General features: G+C 33.1%; 4 long non-coding RNA genes across 4 annotated transcripts; 2 read left to right on the top strand and 2 right to left on the bottom strand.

Moving 5' to 3' along the window:
• The first annotated feature begins 98 nt into the window (after positions 1–98).
• Positions 99–6,514, top strand: LOC138311840 (uncharacterized). Its single transcript, XR_011206763.1, has 3 exons — positions 99–336; positions 1,926–2,241; positions 2,528–6,514. It is a non-coding gene; the product is annotated as an uncharacterized lncRNA (long non-coding RNA).
• A 3,113-nt stretch (positions 6,515–9,627) lies between these two features.
• On the top strand, positions 9,628–10,646 carry LOC138311841 (uncharacterized). The gene is made up of 2 exons (XR_011206764.1): positions 9,628–10,333; positions 10,457–10,646. It is a non-coding gene; the product is annotated as an uncharacterized lncRNA (long non-coding RNA).
• Positions 10,647–14,578: 3,932 nt separating this feature from the next.
• LOC138311845 (uncharacterized) lies at positions 14,579–18,027 on the bottom strand. The gene is made up of 3 exons (XR_011206766.1): positions 17,991–18,027; positions 17,093–17,234; positions 14,579–16,213 (listed from the first exon to the last, which is right to left on the bottom strand). It is a non-coding gene; the product is annotated as an uncharacterized lncRNA (long non-coding RNA).
• A 132-nt stretch (positions 18,028–18,159) lies between these two features.
• On the bottom strand, positions 18,160–19,638 carry LOC138311838 (uncharacterized). Its single transcript, XR_011206762.1, has 3 exons — positions 19,608–19,638; positions 18,597–18,708; positions 18,160–18,223 (listed from the first exon to the last, which is right to left on the bottom strand). It is a non-coding gene; the product is annotated as an uncharacterized lncRNA (long non-coding RNA).
• Positions 19,639–24,042: the final 4,404 nt, after the last annotated feature.

Here is a 24,042-nt window from a genome sequence, read left to right as displayed (position 1 = left end):
TTTGATAGCGACCCATAATGCTTAGCAGAGCATCTGGACCAGGATAGTGATACCATTGAACAACATATAGAGACAACCACCAGGATAGTGATCCATGAAGATATGCGACAACCATCAGGACAGTGACACTAGATAGCAAACGTTCTTTGATAGCGACCCATAATGCTTAGCAGAGCATCTGGACCAGGATAGTGATTCAATCAGGACAGTGACAACCATCAGGATAGAGACAACCACCAGGATAGTGACAACCATCAATATTGAGAACCATCAGAATAATGACACCCAATGGCAGACGTAATGGTGACTAGTAGTGATTAGCAGAGCTCCATTCAGGTACATTTACTATTAAAAACTTATATTAAAAAAAAGCTATAATTGAATTGTAAAATTAAACTACAGTGTTATTGCAACTGCATGTGTGTATTTTGTGCCCATCACCATCAAGTGGTGGGTCATTCAAATTATCTTTTATCCTTGGACCAGTGTCCGTTCGTCCATCATTTTTGTGTCGCCTACAATGCAAGGGAAATACTTAGGTATCACTATGTCTGCACTGTCGTCGTCTGGGAAATGGTTTCTGTGCGATAACTTAAATATTTAATGTCCGATTTCAATCAAAGGTTCATTGCTTTATATCGATAAGATTTAGACGAGTTCGATAATTGTCAAAATCTGTCAATATTTACAAGAGTTACGGGACCTTAAAATTGTCAAAATAGATAAATCCATGGTTTCCACTCAATAGCTTTAGTATTTATTGTCCTAATTTCAACCATTTGGTATATTGCTTTTTATCAATGTGATCTCGGATGAGTTCAATAATTGTCAAAATCCATCAATATTTCCAAGAGTAATGGGACTTTAAAATTGTCAAAACAGATAAATCCATGGTTTTCACTTGATAACTTTGGTATTGTCCAATTTCAACCAAAGGAGTAGATATGATAGGACCAGTATTTGGCCTTTAATTTTTCAGGCCGAAAAAAATAACTCTGATCCCCATCTATTTCATATCAATAAATACTCTCATACTTGCCATTCATTAAAACATATTTTTTTTATAACCATGTACACTATGTGTCCCACCTATGACGTCATCAAATTGATGATTTTTCTCTTCTCGCCAAATTTTGCTAGAAATTCATCATCTTTAGGTTAGAAAAGGCTTGAAATGGATTTGGCCGCCACCTTGGAGCAACTTTACATTTTGCATGGATATGCGTAAATACACGATACACAACGTGTGAAAATCTCTTTCTGCTCCACGAAGGCGGCCACATTCATTTTTAGAGAAAACCACTCAAAAAGTATGATTTTTCAAGTATTTTTGTGAAAAAATGGCGGGAAACTGCATGTTGATGACGTCATAGTGAACATAATTGGCACATGCGGGATATTTTCGAGATGTAATGTGTTAGCAAATGTATTCAGCTGTTATATGGCAAAATATGTTGTTCTTTACAGGAGAATTAATTTTGAGGCCATATTCGAGTCTTAACGTACCTTCTCCTTTGGTATATTGGTTAATAAGATCTGGGAGTGGTTTGATACTGGTCCAAATCCATCCATATTTGCAAGAGTTACGAGACTTGATAACTTCCCCTAATAATTAACAATATTTTCAACTGTAAATAACTATTTTTTGTGATACTGTGCAGGCGACACATCCACTTCCGTGGAATTCTTGTGTCCATTGATAATTTATCAAAACTACAAAGGGATCTCTCTCAATTTTCATGCAAGAATAAAGGTTTCCCTAGTACCCTTGTTGAGCACATTGCATATTGGGGCTCATATGTCTAAAATAGCTAACAGACAGCTAATTTGAATTTGAAATAGTTAAGTTTGTAACCACTGGGTTCAATCAGATCATATGTTTTTCACCAAACTAACTGATTTTACTTTTTCTCCCCAAATGGCAGCTGCAGTATCTTTTGGTGATCTACAAGGTTCATAACTCTTCTAAGTGGCTGTTCACCCCCCAAGAAAAGGAAGTTTTATTATTGTAACTGTTGTTGGCAATTCAAAATAATTGGCATCTTAGGATTGTGATGATCACCATGATAGTGACAACCAGTATATCGACAACCATCAGGATTATAGTGACACCATCAAACAAATGACAACCATCAGGATTATAGTGACACAATCAAAAAAATGACAACCATCAGGATAGTGATGCCCGATGGCAGACGTTCCGTGATGGTGACCATTAGTGATTAGCAGAGCTCCAAACAGGTACATTTACTATAAAACCTCATGTGTAAAGCTTACATCTAATTGTAAAGTTAAATTGCAGTTTTATTGCTCATGTTATTTCGAATCAACATACTATCTGTATATATGTTTCCCTAGTACCCTTGTTGAGTAGTAATTTGGGAAAAATATGTCTGCCAAGTAGCTAACATGCAGCTATCTTTTATTAGTGGAATTTTGTAACCGCAATCTTTAAAAGAAACTATAAACATGTCATATCATGATTTCCACTTTACTGAATGATTTCACTATTTCTCTCCAATGACAGCTGCAGTATCTTGACCACTTTTGGGGTTCTGCAAGGCACTGGACTCATTGGCTGTTCAATCCAAGACAAGGAAGTTTTAGTTTGGCGACTCTTGTTGGCAAACCCAAAACGTAGGCATCGGAGAAAAGTGATACCATCAAGTTAGTGACATCCGTCAGGATAGTGACCACCATGAGGTTAGTGGCAATTAACCATCAGAATAGTAACAGCCAGGGTCATGTAAGGACGTGCCAGGTTTGTTGGTGGAGGAAAGCCGGAGTACCCGGGGAAAAATCACCGGCCAGTGGTCAGTACCTGGCAACTGCCCCACATGGGATTCGAACCCATAGCCATAACCATCAGGAATTTGACAACCATGAAGATAGTGACACCATTGGATCGTAACAACCACCAGGATAGTGACAACCCGAATGGCAACTCCAGTATCTGCGCACCTCATTTGGTGCCTGGCTCTCTTATCTCATCTCAAAAGAAGGAAGTCTGGTGACTCCTGTTGACAATCCAAAATGTTCGATAGTGATACCATCAAGATAGTGTCAATTATCAGGATAGTGACACCCGATGGCAGATGATCCCTGATAAATAGTGATTGGCAGATACCGGTACCTTTCCATTCAGGTACTGTTATGAAATTTAGTAAATTAAATCAAAGTCAATTTCTTTTTTTCACTCATTAAAGAGAGATAAAGATGTTAATGAATTATTAAACTTTAAGGTCAATACTTGAGTTATACACACTATCAATACGAACTGAATACCACTAATGGATCTGCTCTGGTGAGGTTTCCGTCTCGTTGAAGTCTCGATTCATCTTTAATTAAAGATTTTTAAAAACTAATTTTCACCATTTAATTTGTAGCAAGTTGCTATATAAAAATATGTTACGAAGTGGACTTCTTTTTGTTGTAAATTTTTCATATATGAGTTTGATTTGGCGGCCATTTTGAAAACGTGCATTTTTTTTACATTTTAAATTTGTAGAGAGGTGAAATTTCACCTTGTTAGCTTCAATAGTTTTACTTAACTTGTCAGTGCAACAACAGTTTTAGATACATTGAGTTAATTTTTGCTGTAAATCGTTTTGTTATGATCACTGAGATGTCAATGATAAGCATTTAAGGGGGGGATTATAACATATTGGTCTTTATTTTTTACATTTTAGTGAAAGATCAACTTCTTTTAATTTTTTACAAGAAAAGCTGAAAAATAACACATTTTGTAATTGGACAAAACATCAAACACACTGACCCCCTGTTTTTATGATGGTTTTAGAAACAACTTTGAGCTGCAAAATCTTAGAAAAAGTCAGTCATCAGAACTTTTTCTGGGAAGCGTTCAATCTGGCAAAAACGAGGTATTTTCATCTTCAAAATTTAGGGGGTAGGGGGGACATACACAGCTGTTCTGAGCAAAAATATGGGTTGACAGTGTGTTATTATTTTTGCTTTAAAACAAACTTTGGTTTTGTCAATTTCATGAATATTAAACTTATCAGACAACTAATTTGCAAAATATTGCTTTAGATTATCGTTTGTATAGTCAGACAAATTTTACTTTTAACCAGAGCAGATCCTTAATACCAGGATCGATTTAATAAAAAAAGTTTTCACACTAGTGCCAAAATCATTTACGAAATATTTCATTGAATTTTGTTACTCTGGGATGTTCCACCGCCGACAGAGCATAAACGATACCCATTATTATTTGAACGGTAAATGATAGTTAATGATGTTAATAATGTATGTCTCTAATACAAAAATACATATTAAATCATTTATTTTGCTTTTGGTACATGCGAAATCAATACTTCATTCGATATAGGGCATTATTTAAGCGCCATGGATTTCTTTCGGGACAAAATTGAGTATTTTTAATATTTTTCTATTGAAATAAAAAAGAAGCTCAAACTTTTCAATGGTGGTAATTGTGTAAGTAACTTTTGTAACTGAAGAAAAATACTAATTCATCTGCTCCTGTTTTTGATAGAGAAAAAATACTGTATGTCAGCGGTGGATCATCTTTATGTTTTTAGCAACTAGATCATATCAGTATGATGGTAGAAGGAGAAAACTATTTTTGATAAAGAGACTTACCTAGTGAACTAGTGTCAAGGGAGACAAAAGATTTTTAGCACGTTTATTCTTATAAAAGACGAATGCCTTTTTTTCATCAAAACAGAAACCTCCCATCATTTGAAAATAAAGTCTTAAGGTTAAGAATATACATTATAATTACATCTATTTATTCTAAAAAATCTAACATTGCACAACTGAAGATAAAAAATTCAAATTCTTGTCTCTGATTTCAAATTACATTGACTTATATTTTCCAAATAATTCAGAATTTCATATTCTAAAAATGACACATTTAGTAATGTTATGTTTTAGTCTATGAAGGCCAGAAGGGTCATTTTTTGCTCTTGCAATAACAAGTATGTTTTGAAAAATAATTCTTGATCATAATCTTTGGAAAAATTGTCATTGTGTGGCCTGTTTTTGGAATAATTTCTTTTTTTTTCCAAATTTCATTTTATATTATTCAATTAATGAATATAGAAAAGTAAAGTTCTTTAATCCTTTTACTCACTCTGCAAGACATTGACGAAAAACCTCCCAAATGACAGGACACAAACGACTAGACGGGACTGACGTGGGAGGCGCGTACGAACTGACCCTATCACTAAAACTACTAATTCACATTCTCACTCCAAAGGACTTAATTTCTATATTCTTTAGTCAATAATTTTAAGATAAACTTCAAAAATTATATTTTTTTATTTTTGAAAACATTGTCCTTCTACACATACTGGCTTGAGCTGTTATGACCATCTGCCTTGTAGACCAGAAAATAGCATTGAAAAAAGTGTGGTAATAAAATAATCATTGAAAAATCAATATGATATGGAATAAGATTTAGTAAGATAGATCAATTTGAAACTATACTGTCTTAATTTGTCGTTGATAACAAATTCAATTAAGGAGTTATCTCACTTTATTTCTAAATATCACCTACAGGTACTGTAGATGTCATCAGTACGTAAGTGAACAAAAAATCAAAATTATGGGATTTATGAATTTTATTTTGAAACAAATACGTGTACATTGTATATCATTTTTATATGGGGCAAATAAGTAATTCTAACAGTGTGGACAAAAGATTGTTGAATTTTCAAGGCGATCTGTCCCTTTGTCTATAAGGATCCAGTGTTATATGGAAAATAACTGTTGATATTACTTCCTTGACCAATATCATTTTTATGTATGGTTTCAAAAGAATTAAAGCACTTATGCATCTGTTAAGAATCATCAAGCGTCTACAAAAATCACGAGTTTTCTATGTATGTATTGCATTTTTTGTCTTTGTGTGACCAGAAACATATATATATGGGCCATTTTTAGATTGGCAGATGCACTTCTGTATAGGCTAACGATATATATGCTCTTTAAATATGCTCTTAAATAGTTAAATATAGGAGAATAACTTTGATATGATACAAAAGTTCAATAATTTTCAGATAGTTTTAGTAGACTTTGGAAATAAAAAAATAACATTTTAACTTACATACAATAATGTAATACAAAATGCACTTCCAGTTTTGAATGTCTGACTGTCTAAAATTAAAGTATAATTTTTCTTATTTTCATGCTTTCAAAAATCATGACCATGATATGTTTAATCTTTGTATTGATGCAAAACTATGAATTAAAGTTAGCCGAGGGAAAATGCCTGTAATGTATAAACCAGAGGTCCATCTTACGTCAACAAAAACATATGTTTCTGGTGTGACAATGTTTTATGTTACAATATTGTCAGAAGGTTTTCCAGAGTTTTTACTATGTTGGTCTTATCTCTGGTTTTTAACCTTGGATATGAATACATGAGTATTTTATCATTGTACATTTGTATCAGCAAGATTTGAACCCATCTTTGCTGCTCCTCATTTATAATGCTGAATAGAAATGTAAGGCAATTACAATACTTGTATGACAACCAATTTTTTTATAATTATGTCATTAATAAATTATTATTTAAACTAATTAATAAATTATCATTTTAATAAGATCATTAATGAATTATCATTTTATCAACATCAAATAGATTCAAATGTCAAATCCTATTTAAAGATGCTCCACCGCTGACAAATGGTATTTTTTTCACTATCAAAAACAGAAGCAGACGATTTAGTATTTTTCTTCAGTTACAAAAGTTACTTACTTCACACCATTACCACCTTTGAAAAGTTTGAGCTTTTAATTTTACTTCAAGTTAAAAATATGAAAAATAATTAATTGTATCCCGAAAAAATTCTGTGGCACTTTATCCTATATGGAATGAAGTACTGATTGCGCAAGCACTTAAGGCGAAATAAATTATTTTATATTATTTTTTGTGTTAATTAGGCATAAATAGACAAGATTAATCACAAATTATTGTTCAAATGATGAACATCATTTATGCTCTGTCAGCGGTGGAGCATCTTTAATCAAGGGGAACAATCATAATATTCTCAAATTGTAAACCAGTCCAACAACTTCAATTATTTAATACAGAATTAGATTTATTAGAAGGGTATACATATCTAGGTATATTATCTAATACAGAATTAGATTTATTAGAAGGGTATACATATCTAGGTATATTATTTAATACAGAATTAGATTTATTAGAAGGGTATACATATCTAGGTATATTATTTAATACAGAATTAGATTTATTAGAAGGGTATACATATCTAGGTATATTATTTAATACAGAATTAGATTTATTAGAAGGGTATACATATCTAGGTACATTATTTAATACAGAATTAGATTTATTAGAAGGGTATACATAAGGTATATTATTTAATACAGAATTAGATTTATTAGAAGGGTATACATATCTAGGTATACTATTTAATACAGAATTAGATTTATTAGAAGGGTATACATATCTAGGTATATACATTTTTTTATTTTGATGTTAGCTTTTTTAAAGCAAGGAAACTCCTGAAAGAGCAAGTAAATCTATTTGCTATCTAAAAGAAACTTATCTATTCCTGTTGATATTCAATTCACTTGTAATGCCAGTTCTTTTGAAAATGTATCCATACAAAGTGTGAAGATTTGAAAATACAAATGTTATAGAAAAAGACATTTGCAATTTTGTAAAGGCATCCTTAAATTAAGAAAGTGTACAAACAATTTCATGCTCTTTGGCGAGCTTGCTATTGAAATAAAATACAGAATTATGTTTTGCACAACCTTATAACATTAAGTAAATGATCAAGTAACTTTTGTAAATTCTTTTAATTAATGTCACATGTTAAAGATATTAGATCAATTAACTTTTGTAAATTCTTTTAAATTAATGTCACATGTTAAAGATATTAGATCAATTAACTTTTGTAAATTCTTTTAAATTAATGTCACATGTTAAAGATATTTTATCCAGAGCTGACTTAAAGTAATGTTTGAATACACTGTATATATAATCAAATAGCTAGTTTACAAAAGATGAATTTAAGATCAATTCATCAATTTATTCAGAAACTGTATGATGATATTGACACAGTTTGACATAGTAAAGTATTTTATTAGAACTTAATGAAATGATAGCAAAATTATGTATACATTTAGAACCGCTTTATATTAATCTACATGAAGAATCATGAATCGAAGAAAGGTTCGTATTCTGCAAAATGAGAGAAATTGTAATTTATGTAAATCAACATTGGCAATGTATTTTATCTTTTTAAAATGAGCACAGGAATTAGTAATGTTTTAAGAAATAAATCTTATTCTAAAATAAATGCACTAATACTTATTCAAGTCAAGAACTAATGCAAGGAAAGTTTAATATATTTAATGTAAAACAGATTACAAAAGGTAGACTAGACAATTTGTGTAAACTAATTCAAAATCAATCTTTATCAAGTGGCCTTTCTGACCTAATTCCTCTTGATTACTTTTCAATTATATATGTACATGTATATATGCTAAAAGCACTAATATTTTGATTGCTTCATACTTTTATGAGTCAAGAGAATAAATAAACCTTGAATCCTGCACTTAATCATTGGTCAGTTAAAGTTTCAGTGGCAGATTATTTGACCATGAAATCTGACTACATGAGGACTGCTCATTTTTAAGGGCCGAACAAGAACGTTAAGCCCAATCAATCAATCAAAGGGCCCCGCTTGTCCAGCTGCAGATAATTTTCAAGATATTTCCATTGTACGGCTAAATTAGGAAATATATATTAATTCCAACACTTGTTTGTTTAATAACCCACCCATATATATGTATATATGCATTTTTTGTCTTTATGTATGACAAGTTTATAGGTTACACTATTGTCAAGTTTTTCTAGAGGTGGTTTATTTTCCTGTGTTACAGTTTTTTATCTCTGGTTTTTAACCTTGGACATGAATACTAGATACAATATTATATTATCAGCGGCAGATTATTTGACCAATGAAATCTGAAAACGAGATAACCAGTGTACAGTGATTATGAAATTTACCAACATAACTTATTAATTATTTAATACCACCCACCCCCACCCCCTTCCCCTAATGACTCCCATCCCATTTATATCTAAGGGTTTTCTATATGTACATGTATGTACTGCATAATTGCAAGTTTTTAGGTAACACTATTGTCAGAAGGTTTTCTAGAGTTTTTTTCTCTGTATTAATTACAGTTTTATCTCTGGTTTTTAACCCTCAGACATGAATACAAGAGTATAATTGTATCAGCAAGATTTGTACCCCATATTTGCTGCCTCTCTTTTATATGGTAAAACTATTGTCATGATTTCCAGAGGTTTTTTTTTTCTATATTACAGTTTTTTATCTCTGGTTTTTAAAACCTCAGACATGAATACAAGTGTATTGTATCATTGAATCAGCAAGATTTGTACCCCATATTTGCTTCTCTATTAATGCTTTGTCTATTATATTTTGTAAACTATTTTCTTGGTTTTTAACTCAGAGTTTTTTATCATTGAATGTATTTGTACATTTTGTATTCTCTGGTTTTTTATACCTCGACACTATGTCAGGGTTTTCCAGAGTTTTTTTTCTGTATTACAGTTTTTCTCTGATATATACAAAGTGATATATTATTGTATCAGAAAGATTTGTACTCCATCTTTGCTGCTTTTCATTTATATATCTATATGTATGTACTTCATATTTTTGTCTTTGTGTATGACAACTTTTGTCGTTACACTAATGTCAGAAGGTTTTCCAGAGGTTTTTTTCTGTATCACAGTTTTATCTCTGGTTTTTTATTTCGGACATCAATACAAAAGATTATATTGTATCAATGTGTCTACATATACCGCATGTGGGGGGCATTGTCACTTCCCAGTCTGCAGATAACTTTTCAAGAAAAAAGCCATTGTACGGTGATTAAGAAATTTGTATTTTAATTTCATTACTTATTAACCCACACTTATGACTCGCGTCCTAATTTAATGCTAGTTTATATATATTTAGGAAGTGCTTACTATATGTGTTTACTGAATTAGTTTTGTCATTGTGTGCGACAACTTTTGTGGTTACACTATTGTCAGAAAAGTTTTCCAGAGTTTTTTTCTCTCTGTATTACAGTTTTTTCTCTGGTTTTTAACCCTGGATAAGAATACAAGAGTAATATATCCTTGCATCAGCAAGATGGCAAGATGTATATGTTATACCCCATCTTTGCTGCTTCTCATTTATATTTCTATATGCATGTACTACATATTTTTCTTTGTGTATGACAACTTTTTATGTTTCACTATTTTCAGAAAGTTTTCCAGAGTTTTTTCTGTGTTACAGTTTTATCTCTGTTTTTAGCCCTGGTCATGAAAACATGTACACGATATATCTTGTATCAGCAAGATAACTTTTTATGTTTCACTATTTTCAGAAAGTTTTCCAGAGTTTTTTCTGTGTTACAGTTTTTATCTCTGGTTTTTAGCCCTGGTCATGAATACATGTACACGATATATCTTGTATCAGCAAGATGGCAAGATTTGAACCCCATCTTTGCTGTTTCTCATTTATAACGTAATGCGATTACAATACTTGTATGACAACCAATTTTTGATGATAACTACGTCATCAAATAAATGACCATTTCAACATCAATTTGATTATGTTGTCTTTAATTGCAGTGAGTTAAAGCAGCAAACGAGCTGCAGGTTCTGATCAGGGTCAGGTTAAGGCCAAATAAAAAAATATTCTTGTTTCTGGTAACACCCTTGAATCTTTTTATATATATATATTTTTTTCTCTTCATCCCAGTTTCTTGCAGTAAAAAAACTGAAATAGACTTTATTCAACCTTATATAAACCATGGATTTGATTTCCCGGTTATTATTAGTGTCTTAAATTTACCGCATTTGTACCCACATTCCTAATTTTGTGCAAAACCAAACAAAATTGAGGTTGTTATTTGTTTGCTTGAGGACAAAACTGATAAAAAGTTTTTGAGTAGGCTCTAATTTTATAGAGTTGGTCGGGTTACCGGAAACACAAATATTTTTTGTATGGCCTAACATGAATGATCAGAAAATTAACCATGTCCGTTTTAAATTTAGAATTATGCCAAATTCGCATCATAGTCTTTACCAACAATTCAATGCTAATTATACACTTATTCAAAGATTAGGAATGGCTTTGACTTTGTTGTGCTCTTTGGGCGAATTGACTTCGTACACGAAAAAAATAATTCCGACATCTTTTCCCAACTAGACAATCTAGTCCGTTGAGATTCACTTCCAAGATTCTCAGGTACCAGTATCTCAAACTTTCCTTAACTTAGACTTCTCCATAGGAAATCTTAAGTTAAAAAAAAAATCTGTAATGCTTTCCTATGCAGAATTTAAAAGTTAAGGAAAGGAAATCCTTGAATTTAAGGAATGTTCATGAAACGATCTGGAAGAAACAATTTGATTAGCATATTTGAAAGGTCACCAGAACGTGACCCCTCACGTAATGTTGATGCAAGGGGACGTAACCCATGATGGATCATGAAATTAATAATATAGATGCTGTGACCATATGTACCTGAAATATTTTAATGTAAAGTTTGAAAGATCACCGGTCTGGTGTGTATCGACTAGTTACTTTGGAAAGCTGAATTTATACCAGTTTGTGAACAGAAATGGACAAATCCTGAACTGTATTAAACCACATGAGAGTATTGAAGCATGAAGAAGACAAGAGGCCCATGGACCTTAACGGTCACCTGAGTTAGAATATATAATGAAACAAATAATGAAACAAATTAAAGACATATAAACACTATAAGCTGGGCCTTGAAGTTGTTCAGTGATTTAGTATTTGCTTCCATCAAACCTGTGAACTTAGAGGTATTTTTTGAAATTTTAATCATTTTGACCCTGTTTGGTCCTGCCCCTCTGGTCCCAGGGGGTCATCGAGGACGGATATGGATGTGAAAATGCTATATCTTAGGCTAATAATTCTAATCAAGGTTGATTAATTTCCTACGAAAATTGGGCAAATAATGTTCACAAATATGTTTTTCCTATATAAACTAAAGTAAACTTGACCCCTCCTCAGGGGTAACGCGAGACCTCAAGGTCATATAATTCACAATTTTTTATAAAACACCTTAAGACCTTTCTATCTATAATTATTTGATTCTACTATATCCAGAATTTTAGAAGATTTTTGAAGTTTTAGCCTATTTGACCCTTTTTTAGCCCCGCCCCTCTGCCCCCAGGGGGTCGGCCAGGACCAATGTGGATATGATATTAAAATGCTATCTCAGGCTAATAATTCTAACCAAGTTTGACTCCTTTCCTATGAAAATTGAGCAAAAAATGCTCATTAAAGTGTTTTTCCTATATAAACTATAGTAAACTTGACCCCCTCCCCAAGGGGAAACGTGAGACCCCAGGGTTATAAAATTTACAATTTTTATAAACCAACTTTAAGATCTTTTCATCTATAAAGTGTATTTGATTATACCATTTCCAGAATGTTAAAAGAATATTTTTGAAGTTTTAGCCTATTTGACCTTTTTTGGCCCCGCCCCTCTGCCCCCAGGGGGTCGGCCTGGACCAATATGGATATGATATTAAAATGCTATCTCAGGCTAATAATTCTAACCAAGTTTGACTCCTTTCCAATGAAAATTGAGCAAAAAATGCTCATAAATGTGTTTTCCCTATATAAACTATAGTAAACTTGACCCCCTCCCCAGGGGGAAACGTGAGACCCCAGGGTATATAATTCACAATTTTTATAAACCAACTTTAAAGACCTTTTCATCTATAAAGTGTATTTGATTATACCTTTCCAGAAGTTAAAAGAATATTTTTGAGTCCAGGATCATATAATTCACAATTTTTGTAAAGACCTTAAGACCTTTCTATTTATGAAAAGTTCTTGATTCTACCATTTCCAGAATTTCAGAAGAAGATTTTTGAAGTTTTAGTCTATTTGACCCTTTTTTAGCCCCACTCCTTTGCCCCCAGGGGGTCGGCCAAGACCAATGTGGATATGATATTAAAATGCTATCTCAGGCTAATAATTCTAACCTAGTTAGACCCGTTTCCAATAAAAATTGAGCAAAAAATGCTCATAAATGTGTTTTCCCTATATAAACTATAGTAAACTTGACCCCCTCCCCAGGGGGAAACGTGAGAGCCCAGGGTTATATAATTCACAATTTTTGTAAAGGACCTTAAGACCTTTCTATTTATGAAAAGTATTTGATTCTACCATTTCCAGAATTTCAGAAGAAGATTTTTGAAGTTTTAGCCTATTTGACCCCTTTTGACCCCGCCCCTAAGGCCCCTGGGGGTCAGTCATAGAAAATTTGTTAATAGGATTAAATGGCCATCTCATACTAATAATTCTGACTACATTTGACTCATTTCCTATTACAAATGACCAAATAATGAGCAAAAATGTGTTTTCCCAATATAAACTATAGTAAACTTAACCCCCCTCCCCAGGGTGAAACTAGAGACCCCAGGGTTATATAATTCACAATTTTTGTAAAGGACCTTAAGACCTTTCTATCTATGAAGAGTATTTGATTCTACCACATCTGTGAGTAGAGAAGAAGATTTTTGAAATTTTACTCAATTTTACCCCTTTTGGCTCCTCCCACAGCCCCCTGGGGGGTGGGGACCATATAATTCACAATTTGGATTGGCCTTATGCCTTAGAAGGTTTGTGCAAAATTTCATTGAAATTGCTTCAGCAGTTTTGGAGAAGAAGTTGAAAATGTAAATTGTTTACGGACATACGATGCACGACGCACGACGACGGACAAAAGGCGATTGGAATAGGTCACTTGAGCCTTCGTCTCAGGTGACCTAAAAATGGTATGGTAAGCAAGTATGTGAAACAGTGATTATTCCAAAATATAAAATAACAGATGTATGCAATGTTATACGCTGTTTCCTGAAATTGTGGATATTTTGCTGACAATTTTATAATAAAGCAACTAAAAGTGGTTAACAATAACAATTTTTTTTTTTTTTTTTTAATTTTTGATTTTCCAAACAACGTTTTAACAAAGACTACATTTGCCACATATACATGCACATTACTACAATTTCCTTCCATTCTGGCATTTTCCTCTCATACACTAGAAATTACATTGTTTTTTTTTTTATTATTTATGAAAAGGGGGCAGGGGGGTAAGAAAAAAAACAGATGGGGAGGGGGGAAGGAGGTTAAGTGGGATAAGGGTATGAAGAGGGATGGTATATAAACTAATAAATTAACAATTAACATAAGAGATAGAAAAGGGGAAAATAGGACAGAAAATGGATATCACTTCACAGATCTATACAAATGTATACATAGTGCAAGCATGACACATGGAAAAACATGTATAAATAAACAATAACAATTCAATTTAATCACAAGAAACTGCGGTGTAAATCTCAATGAAATTAGGTTATTTTGTCATAAAGACCATTTATTTAGGTAATTCTAATACTGCTTAGTTGACCTTTACCTGGAATAATTGTTAACGTACATTTTTTTCAGAAGAAGGAATAAAGTTATTTTTGTGCTCATATTACATGGGGTTTGTATCGTCACTGGTTTTTGAAGTTCGTGTTCCTTTTTAGGCACATCAGTTTTAATGTTATGTTTTAAGCTCTAAACATCAAAATGGTTGAAAATGATACTAGAATTCATGAGGAGTGAGTCTAATACAAGCAGAAATGTAGCTAATTGACATAAGCAAATAACAAATAAACGCCAAATCCATGCAAGAAATCAGAATAATTCTCCTGAAATATACAGCTTAGACTCAAATTATTATGATACACTTGGTTTGTAATAACAAGTTATGTTATGAATACAAGTTCATTTTTTCTTTTCTAGGTGTTCCCCTTCCCCCAAGGATGTTTCTGGCCAAATTTGGTAAGAATCCATGCAGAACTCTAGCTAGTACCCTCCTTGGGTCTAGAGCCAAAATTTATACATATTCTGTTCCCTTTCTCCCAAGGATCTTTCTTAAGGTTAAAATTAGGTAACAATCTGCATTCCATTCAGAACTCTGACTAGTAGCGATTTAAAAGATTTACCTCTATTTCCCCTATTAGGCCCGCCCCTCCTGCCCCCCTGGGTGTCAGAGCCCAAATTTGTACAACCTCTATCCCCCTTCCCCCAAGGATAGCTGTTCTGGCCAAATTTGGTTAGAATCCATGCAGAACTCCATGACAAGCAGCTATTTAAAGGAAATGTTGATGGACGGATATGCTGCACCATACATAAGCTCACCTGGTCCAAAGGGCTGCCCTTGGGGTTTAGACCCAAAATATATACAAAGTCTATTCCCGCCGCAGTAGACATGATAAGCTAACCAGCCCTTTGGGCCAGGCGATCTAAAAAACTTAAAAATTAGGAACTTAATTTATCTCGAGCAAGTATAGTATTATAATATAAAGTATCCATTGCAGTTATAGTTTTAAGTCTTAAGTATGTATGCTGACTGAAAGTACATGATAACAAAGATAAAACTTTCCATTTGCTAAGTACTACCATAATAATTGTAACCATGTGTGTTTTTAATTGAAGCCATCTTTAGTGACCTTAGGCCTAGCTACTTAATGCATTATAGAGACCGCAGAACCAAATGATTTCGCTATATACGATATATTAACGTTTGCCGCTGTCAAGGTTAAATGGAGTTTTCAAGTCTGGTCACCTGTCACTAATTTTGAAGAATGGCATCTCGCATACCTGTGAATAAAAAGAAATAAAGATCTACCATCTTGCTAAACTTTTATGTGGGGGGTGCCATCTTATGTTGAATTCCGCACCAAAAATTGACCAAAATATTCATGAAATTCTAATATTGATTACCTCCCCCTGTCAGACACACACTTGACAGAATTTTAAAATTTCTTTATATATTTTACATCTACATGTATTGCCCAACCCACACATTAAACATTTGAAACTGATGCACCCTGGATACCCAATCAGCAGGCTCCGAAACATTCACCTCTCTATGAAATCTTGTGCCCAAAAGGGGATTTCCAGGAATCTATTTTTGGTTTGATTCTGCGGTCCCTATAGCATTTTACATATTTTTCAAATTTACCATTTTTGGAAAGCTACATGTCCATAAGGTCTGATTCCAAAATGGGAGTTTGCTCGCTGCATGGGTTGGTCTGGTACTGCAAGCTGTGTACTCGTATCGACAATGAAGATTCCTGTAAGAAAAATTATGAGAATTGAAACAGTTTTGAAATAAAAATTTAAATATTTCAATGAAATTTGAACCTAGACTTTTGACTTTTACTTATAACTATAGTATAGTTAGTGTACTACAAGGAAATATGACCAATTGAATTAAACTTGGAGGTCAGGGGGAGATAACTCATATTCTTTACCCCCACCCCCCATTTTTTGGAATTTCTAGCAAAAAATATCCAGAACTGAACAATTAAGCAAATCAAAGTTCCAGAACTGGCTCAATACTATAGATATATAACTTAGTAAACAATAGAATATCATAAAGAAATGATTATAACATATTATGTCATAATATATCTGATATAACACAGAGAAATTACGGTGCAGCTAATAAAATATGGATACAAAATAGCCCCAAAAATTTAAAATTTGTCCTGATTTTCTGAATCAGATGATTCTAAAATTACAAATGTATACCAATTGATGTAAAAAAGGGAATTATTAACCTCTGAAGGATTCCAAGGACAGATAAAAATCAAATCTAGAGCAACATTTGAACCCGAAAAACTGGACAGAACTAAAGAATCGTGGCTATTAGAAAGAAAATGATTTTGAAAAATAGAATTAAACTTATCCTTCATTCACATATTGATGTATACTAGTCAGTTACAAGATCTGGAAGTGAAAGAATTACACAATTCACCTCTAAATTTGCACCATCTCACTGCTAAAAAAAACCCGTTTACCAGAGACCTACAAATGTACAGACAATGGAAGGGAGATAACTCGAATTTCACTCGACTATCGATCTCGAATAAATTAATAATACACTGATAATTGAACCAAAGAGGTATATGAGAGAAATATATAGAGAAAAAAAAACAAATTATACTCACAATTAAATACTCAGGTCAATTATGGAAAGGTAACTCTGTCTAGTATTTTCATGAAATGAGTTAACTCCCCTTGGCGCTGTCTTCATGTCAGGAAAAAGCTGTTAAACTGGTCGGCCCAAAAGGTACCATGGTCAAAGCTCGGCTGAAACAGAAGAAATGATATAAATTAATAAATAAATGACTAAAATGAAAGAGTTAAATAGCTGATTAATGAACACAAAAACAGAAAGTGTTTTATATAGATCGATTAGGGTTCATGGCCATTTAAGGATGTGTCAATACTTGGAGGAACCCAGAGTATCAAAATAAAAACCACCGTCCTACAGCCTGAATCTATTACCTATTCCTGACCAGTCTTAAACATTTAATTTTGAAAAAGAAGACTATACTGTTTATTTTACAGAACCAAACAACACTATATCCATTTGATGAATTTATATATAAAATATTTGACTTACATATACAGATAAATAGAATAGTGATCATGATAAATAGATAAATACAGGGAAAGAGATTATTAGGCTTGAATAACTCCTAATCACAGAGTATCACGCGAATTCAGAGAAGTTTACTAAATATCATTGAAATACACATCATATTCTAAATATTCTAAGTCACCAGACTTCTTACATGTACCCCCCCCCCCCCCCCCCACGGCCAGGACCCTAGCCCCTGTGTCATACTGCCCCCAAGCCCCTGTGTCATAATCGTGACAAAAACATCTTCTGTGTAATCACTCTCTAAGATATTGGTTCATGTGCTAAGCTATATTAACAACATATGTGTAATGTGATTTTTTTTTCAACAAAATCCACCAATTTACAGTGTCGTTATCAAGACAGAAAGGCCTCCGTACTAAAAATAGCTACCAAATATTTATAAAATACAAGCAAAATACCTTCAACACTCGATTTCCAGTCAAATACATGCAATTTGGGTTCATTCAAATGGTGTCCAGGGACGCTGAATGACGGAAACGTCATATCCGGGTTGTCATCCTATAGAGACCGCAGAAACCAAATGATTTCGCTATATACGATATATTAACGTTTTGCCGCTCTGTCAAGGGTTAAATGGAGTTTTCAAGTCTGGTCACCTGTCACTAATTTTGAAGAATGGCATCTCGCATACCTGTGAATAAAAAGAAATAAAGATCTACCAACTTGCTAAACTTTTATGTGTGGGGGGTGCCATCTTATGTTGATTTCCGCACCAAAAATTGACCAAAATATTCATGAAATTCAAATATTGATTACCTCCCCCCCCCTGTCAGACACACACATTGACAGAATTTTAAAATTTCTTTATATATTTTACATCTACATGTATTGCCCAACCCACACATTTAAACATTTTGAAACTGATGCACCCTGGATACCCAATCAGCAGGCTCCGAAACATTCACCTCTCTATGAAATCTTGTGCCCAAAAGGGGATTTCCAGGAATCTATTTTTGGTTTGATTCTGCGGTCCCTATAGCATTTTACATATTTTTCAAATTTACCATTTTTGGAAAGCTACATGTCCATAAGGTCTGATTCCAAAATGGGAGTTTGCTCGCTGCATGGGTTGGTCTGGTACTGCAAGCTGTGTACTCGTATCGACAATGAAGATTCCTGTAAGAAAAATTATGAGAATTGAAACAGTTTTGAAATAAAAATTTAAATATTTCAATGAAATTTGAACCTAGACTTTTGACTTTTACTTATAACTATAGTATAGTTAGTGTACTACAAGGAAATATGACCAATTGAATTAAACTTGGAGGTCAGGGGGAGATAACTCATATTCTTTACCCCCCACCCCCCCATTTTTGGAATTTCTAGCAAAAAATATCCAGAACTGAACAATTAAGCAAATCAAAGTTCCAGAACTGGCTCAATACTATAGATATATAACTTAGTAAACAATAGAATATCATAAAGAAATGATTATAACATATTAATGTCATAATATAATCTGATATAACACAGAGAAATTACGGTGCAGCTAATAAAATATGGATACAAAATAGCCCCAAAAATTTAAAATTTGTCCCTGATTTTCTGAATCAGATGATTCTAAAATTACAAATGTATACCAATTGATGTAAAAAAGGGAATTATTAAACCTCTGAAGGATTCCAAGGACAGATAAAATCAAATCTAGAGCAACATTTGAACCCGAAAAAAACTGGACAGAACTAAAGAATCGTGGCTATTAGAAAGAAAATGATTTTGAAAAATAGAATTAAACTTATCCTTCATTCACATATTGATGTATACTAGTCAGTTTTTACAAGATCTGGAAGTGAAAGAATTACACAATTCACCTCTAAATTTGCACCATCTCACTGCTAAAAAAAAAACCCGTTTACCAGAGAGACCTACAAATGTACAGACAATGGAAGGGCGAAAACTCGAATTTCACTCGACTATCGATCTCGAATAAAATTAAATAACACGATAATTGAACCAAAGAGGTATATGAGAAAAATATATAGAAAAAAAAAAAAAAAAAAACAAATCTATACTACAATTAAATACTCAGGTCAATTATGGAAAGGTAAACACTGTCTAGGTTATTTTCATGAAATGAGTTAACTCCCCTATGGCGCTGTCTTTCATGTCAGGAAAAAAAAAAAAGCTGTTAAAAACTGGTCGGTCGCCCAAAAGGTACCATGGTCAAAGCTCGGCTGAAACAGAAGAAATGTAATAAATTAATAAATACAAAACTGACTAAAATGAAAGAGTTAAATAGCTGATTAATGAACACAAAAGACAGAAAGTGTTTTTATATATTAGATCGATTTTTAGGGTTTTGGGTTCATGGCCATTTGAAAGTATGTGTCAAATACTTGGAGGAACCCAGAGTATCAAAATAAAAACCACCGACCTACAGCCTGAATCTATTACCTATTCCTGACCAGTCTTAAACATTTTTTCAATTTTGAAAACAAGAAGACTATACTGTTTATTTTACAGAACCAAACAACACTAATATCCATTTGATGAATTTATATATAAAATATTTGACTTACATATACAGATAAATAGAATAGTGATCATGATAAATAGATAAATACAGGGAAAGAGATTATTAGGCTTGAATCAACTCCTAATCACAGAGTATCACACACGCGAATTCAGAGAAGTTTACTAAATAATCATTGAAATTACACATCATATTCTAAAATATTCTAAGTCACCAGACTTTTCTTTCTTACATGTACCCCCCCCCCCCCCCCCCCCCCCCCCCCCCCTCCCGTCCCCCCCCCCCCCCCGGGGCCAGACCCTAGCCCCTGTGTCATACTGCCCCCAAGCCCCTGTGTCATAATCGTGACAAAAAACATCTTCTGTGTAATCACTCTCTAAGATATTGGTTCATGTGCTTTGAAATCACTTGCTATATTAACATCTTATGTTACAATAATGTTGTAATGTGATTTTTTTCAACAAAATCCACCATTTACAGTGTCGTTATCAAGACAGAAAGGCCTCCGTACTAAAAATAGCTACCAAATATTTATAAAATACAAGCAAAATACCTTCAACACTCAACTCGATTTCCATCAAATACATGCAATTTGGGTTCAGTCAAATGGTGTCCAGGGACGCTGAATGACGGAAACGTCATATCCGGTTGTCATCCTATAGCATTTTACATATTTTTCAAATTTACCATTTTTGGAAAGCTACATGTCCATAAGGTCTGATTCCAAAATGGGAGTTTGCTCGCTGCAAAACATGGGTTTGGTCTGGTTCTGTACTGCAAGCTGTGTACTCTCGTAATCGACAATGAAGATTCCTGTAAGAATAAAAAATATTATGAGACATTGAAACAGTTTTTGAAATAAAAATTTAAATATTTCAATGAAATAATTGAACCTAGATTAGACTTTGACTTTTACTTATAACTATAGTAATAGTTAGTGTACTACAAGGAAATCTATGACCAATTGAATTAAACCTTGGAGGGTCAGGGGGAGATAACTCATATGCTTTACCCCCAACCGTCCCCCATTTTTGGAATTTCTAGGCAAAAAAAAAAATATCCAGAACTTGAACAATTAAGCAAATCAAAGTTCCAGAACTGGCTCAATACTATAGCAATATAACTTAGTAAACAATAGAATATCATAAAGAAGAATGATATATGAACATATATGTCATAATATATCCTGATATAAATACACAGAGAAAACCCCATGAGAATTAACGGTGCCAGCTATAATAAAAATATGGATACAAAAATAGCCCCAAAAATTTTAAAATGTTGTCCCATGATTTTTCTGATCCGCTGAATTCTAATAATTACAAATGTTATACCAAATTGATGTAATAAAAAGGGAATATGATTAACCTGGCTGATAGAGGATTCCACAAGAACAAGATAAAATCAAATGCTAGAGCAAACATTTGAACCCGAAAAAAAACTGGGGAAAGAATGCGATAGAATGAAGAATCGTGGCTATTAGAAAGAAAATGAATTTTTTTGAAAAATAGAATTAAACTTTTCCTTCATTCCACATATTGCATGTATACACCTAGTCAGTTAGTTACAAGATCTGGAAGTGAAAAGAAAGATTACACTCAAAATTCACCTCTAAATTTTGCACCAATCTCAGACTGCTAAAAAAAAAAACCCGTTTACCAGAGACCCTACAAATGTACAGACAATGGCTAACCGGGAAGGGGAGATAACCTCGAAATGAATTCACTCGACTATCGATCTCGAATAAATTAATAACACTGATACTTGTTAAACCAAAGAGGTATTATGAGAGAAATATATATAGAGAAAAAAAAAAAAACAATACCAAATTATTAACTCACAATTAAAATACTCAGGGTCAATTATGGAAAAGGTAACTCTATAGTCTAAGTATTTTCATGATGAAATGAGGTGTTAACGCTCCCCTTGGCGCTGTCTTCAGTGTCTGGAAAAAAAAAAAGGTGTTTTTTAAAACATAACTAGGTCGGGTCCCCAAAAGGGTACCATGGGTCAAAGCTCGGCTGTCCGTGGAAAACAGAAGAAAATGTATAATTATTAAATAAATAAATGACTAAAATGAAAGAGTTAAATAGCTGATTAATTAAGCCTGGAACACAAAAAACAGAAAGTGTTTTATATTAGATCGATGTAGGGTTAGTTATGCGCCGAGGTTAAGGGCCAATGAAGATGTTGTCAATACTTGGAGGAAAGAGAGAACCCAGAGTATCAAAATAAAAAACCACCGTTCCTACAGACTGAATCTGATTAACCGTAACTATTCCTGACCAGTCTTAACATTTAATTTTGAAAAAGAAGACTTATACTGTTTTATTTTACAGAACACAAACAACCCTATATCCAATTTGATGAATTTATATATAAATATTCTTTGACTTACATATACAGATAAATAGAATAGTGATTATGATAAATAGATAAGATTCAGGGAAAGAGGAGATTATTAGGCTTGAATAACTCTATAATCACAGGGTTAGTATCACCGCGAATTCAGAGAAGGGTTTACTACATATCATTGAAATGAAAATACACATCATATTCTAAATATTCTAAGTCACCAGACTTCTTGACATGTACCCCTCCCCCCCCCCCCCCCTCCCCCCTCTCCTCCCTGTGCTGACCTTATGACCCCTTTGCTCATAGCCTGCCCACAAGCCCCTGTGTCATAATCGTGACAAAAACATCTTCTGTGTAATCACTCTCTGAGATATGTGTTCCTGTGATAAGCTATATTATAAACATATGTGTAATGTTGATTTTTTTCAACTTAAAATCTCACCCAACTGTTCAGTTGATCAAAGTGTCTGTGTATCAAAGACGAGAGATGAAGGCTACTTCTCTCGTATACTAAAAATTGCTACCAAATATTTATTAAAATACAAGCAAAAATACCTTCAACACTCCGATTGTCCTAGTGCGTAAATATCAATATGCAATATTGGGTAGTTCAGTCAAATGGTTATGTGTTTGTCAAGGGAAGCTGAATGCAGCACGGAAGACAGTGGTCAATCCGGTATGCATCATATTTCTATGTAATGTTCATTTATACATATTTTTCAAAATTTTACATTTTTTGGGAAAAGCTACATGTCCATAACGGTTGATTCAAAATGGAGTTGCTCGCTGCATGGATGGTCTTCTAGGTATTACTGCAAGCTGTGTACTCGTATCGAAATGAAGATCTGAAGAAAAATTATGAGAGATTGAAACAGTTTGGAAATAAAATTTAAATTTTCAATGAATTTTGAACCTAGACTTTTGAATTTTACTTATAACTATTAGTATAGTTAGTGATACTACACAAACAAATAAATGAAAAATTGAATTAAACTTGGAAAGTCAGGGGGACACAGATATACTCAATTCAGCCCATTTACCCCACCCCCCATTTTTGGAATTTCTGTAGCAAAAAAATATCCAAACTGAACAATTAAGCAAATCAAAGTTCCAGAACTGGCTCAATACTATAGATATATATAAAACTTAGTAAACAAAGAATATCATCAAGAAATGATTATAACAATATTATGTCATACCTATTAAATAACCAGGCATATAAAAACAGTAGAAATTACGTTGCAGCTAATAGAGTATATCATTATTACAAAATAGCCCCAAAAATTTAAAATTTACCCGTGTCATGAACGTTTTGCTTGAATCTAGAGCGGCGCGCATGCTGTACATTATATCTGAAATTACTAATGTAACCAATTGATGTAACAAAGTTACTGAAAGTACAAATGCTAGGTCTTTTAGATGATAGGAGAAATATATTTCCTCTCCAATACTACTGTATTTTTGGTACATAAGAAATAAACAATTTGCATACTGGTGTTCCTTACCAGTGTGGACCCCTTTTGAGGATTCCTTGGAAAAGATGTAAAACAAGAGACACATACTAAAATTTTGGAAGCCCATTCTAATATTTCCTATGGATGTTGGTTAGTAAATGATTTTAT

This window comes from Argopecten irradians, unplaced genomic scaffold, assembly GCF_041381155.1.
Source record: "Argopecten irradians isolate NY unplaced genomic scaffold, Ai_NY scaffold_0133, whole genome shotgun sequence".
Taxonomy (NCBI): domain Eukaryota; kingdom Metazoa; phylum Mollusca; class Bivalvia; order Pectinida; family Pectinidae; genus Argopecten; species Argopecten irradians.
Note: the sequence above shows the minus strand (reverse complement) of the source record. Positions and strands in the feature narration are given on the sequence as shown.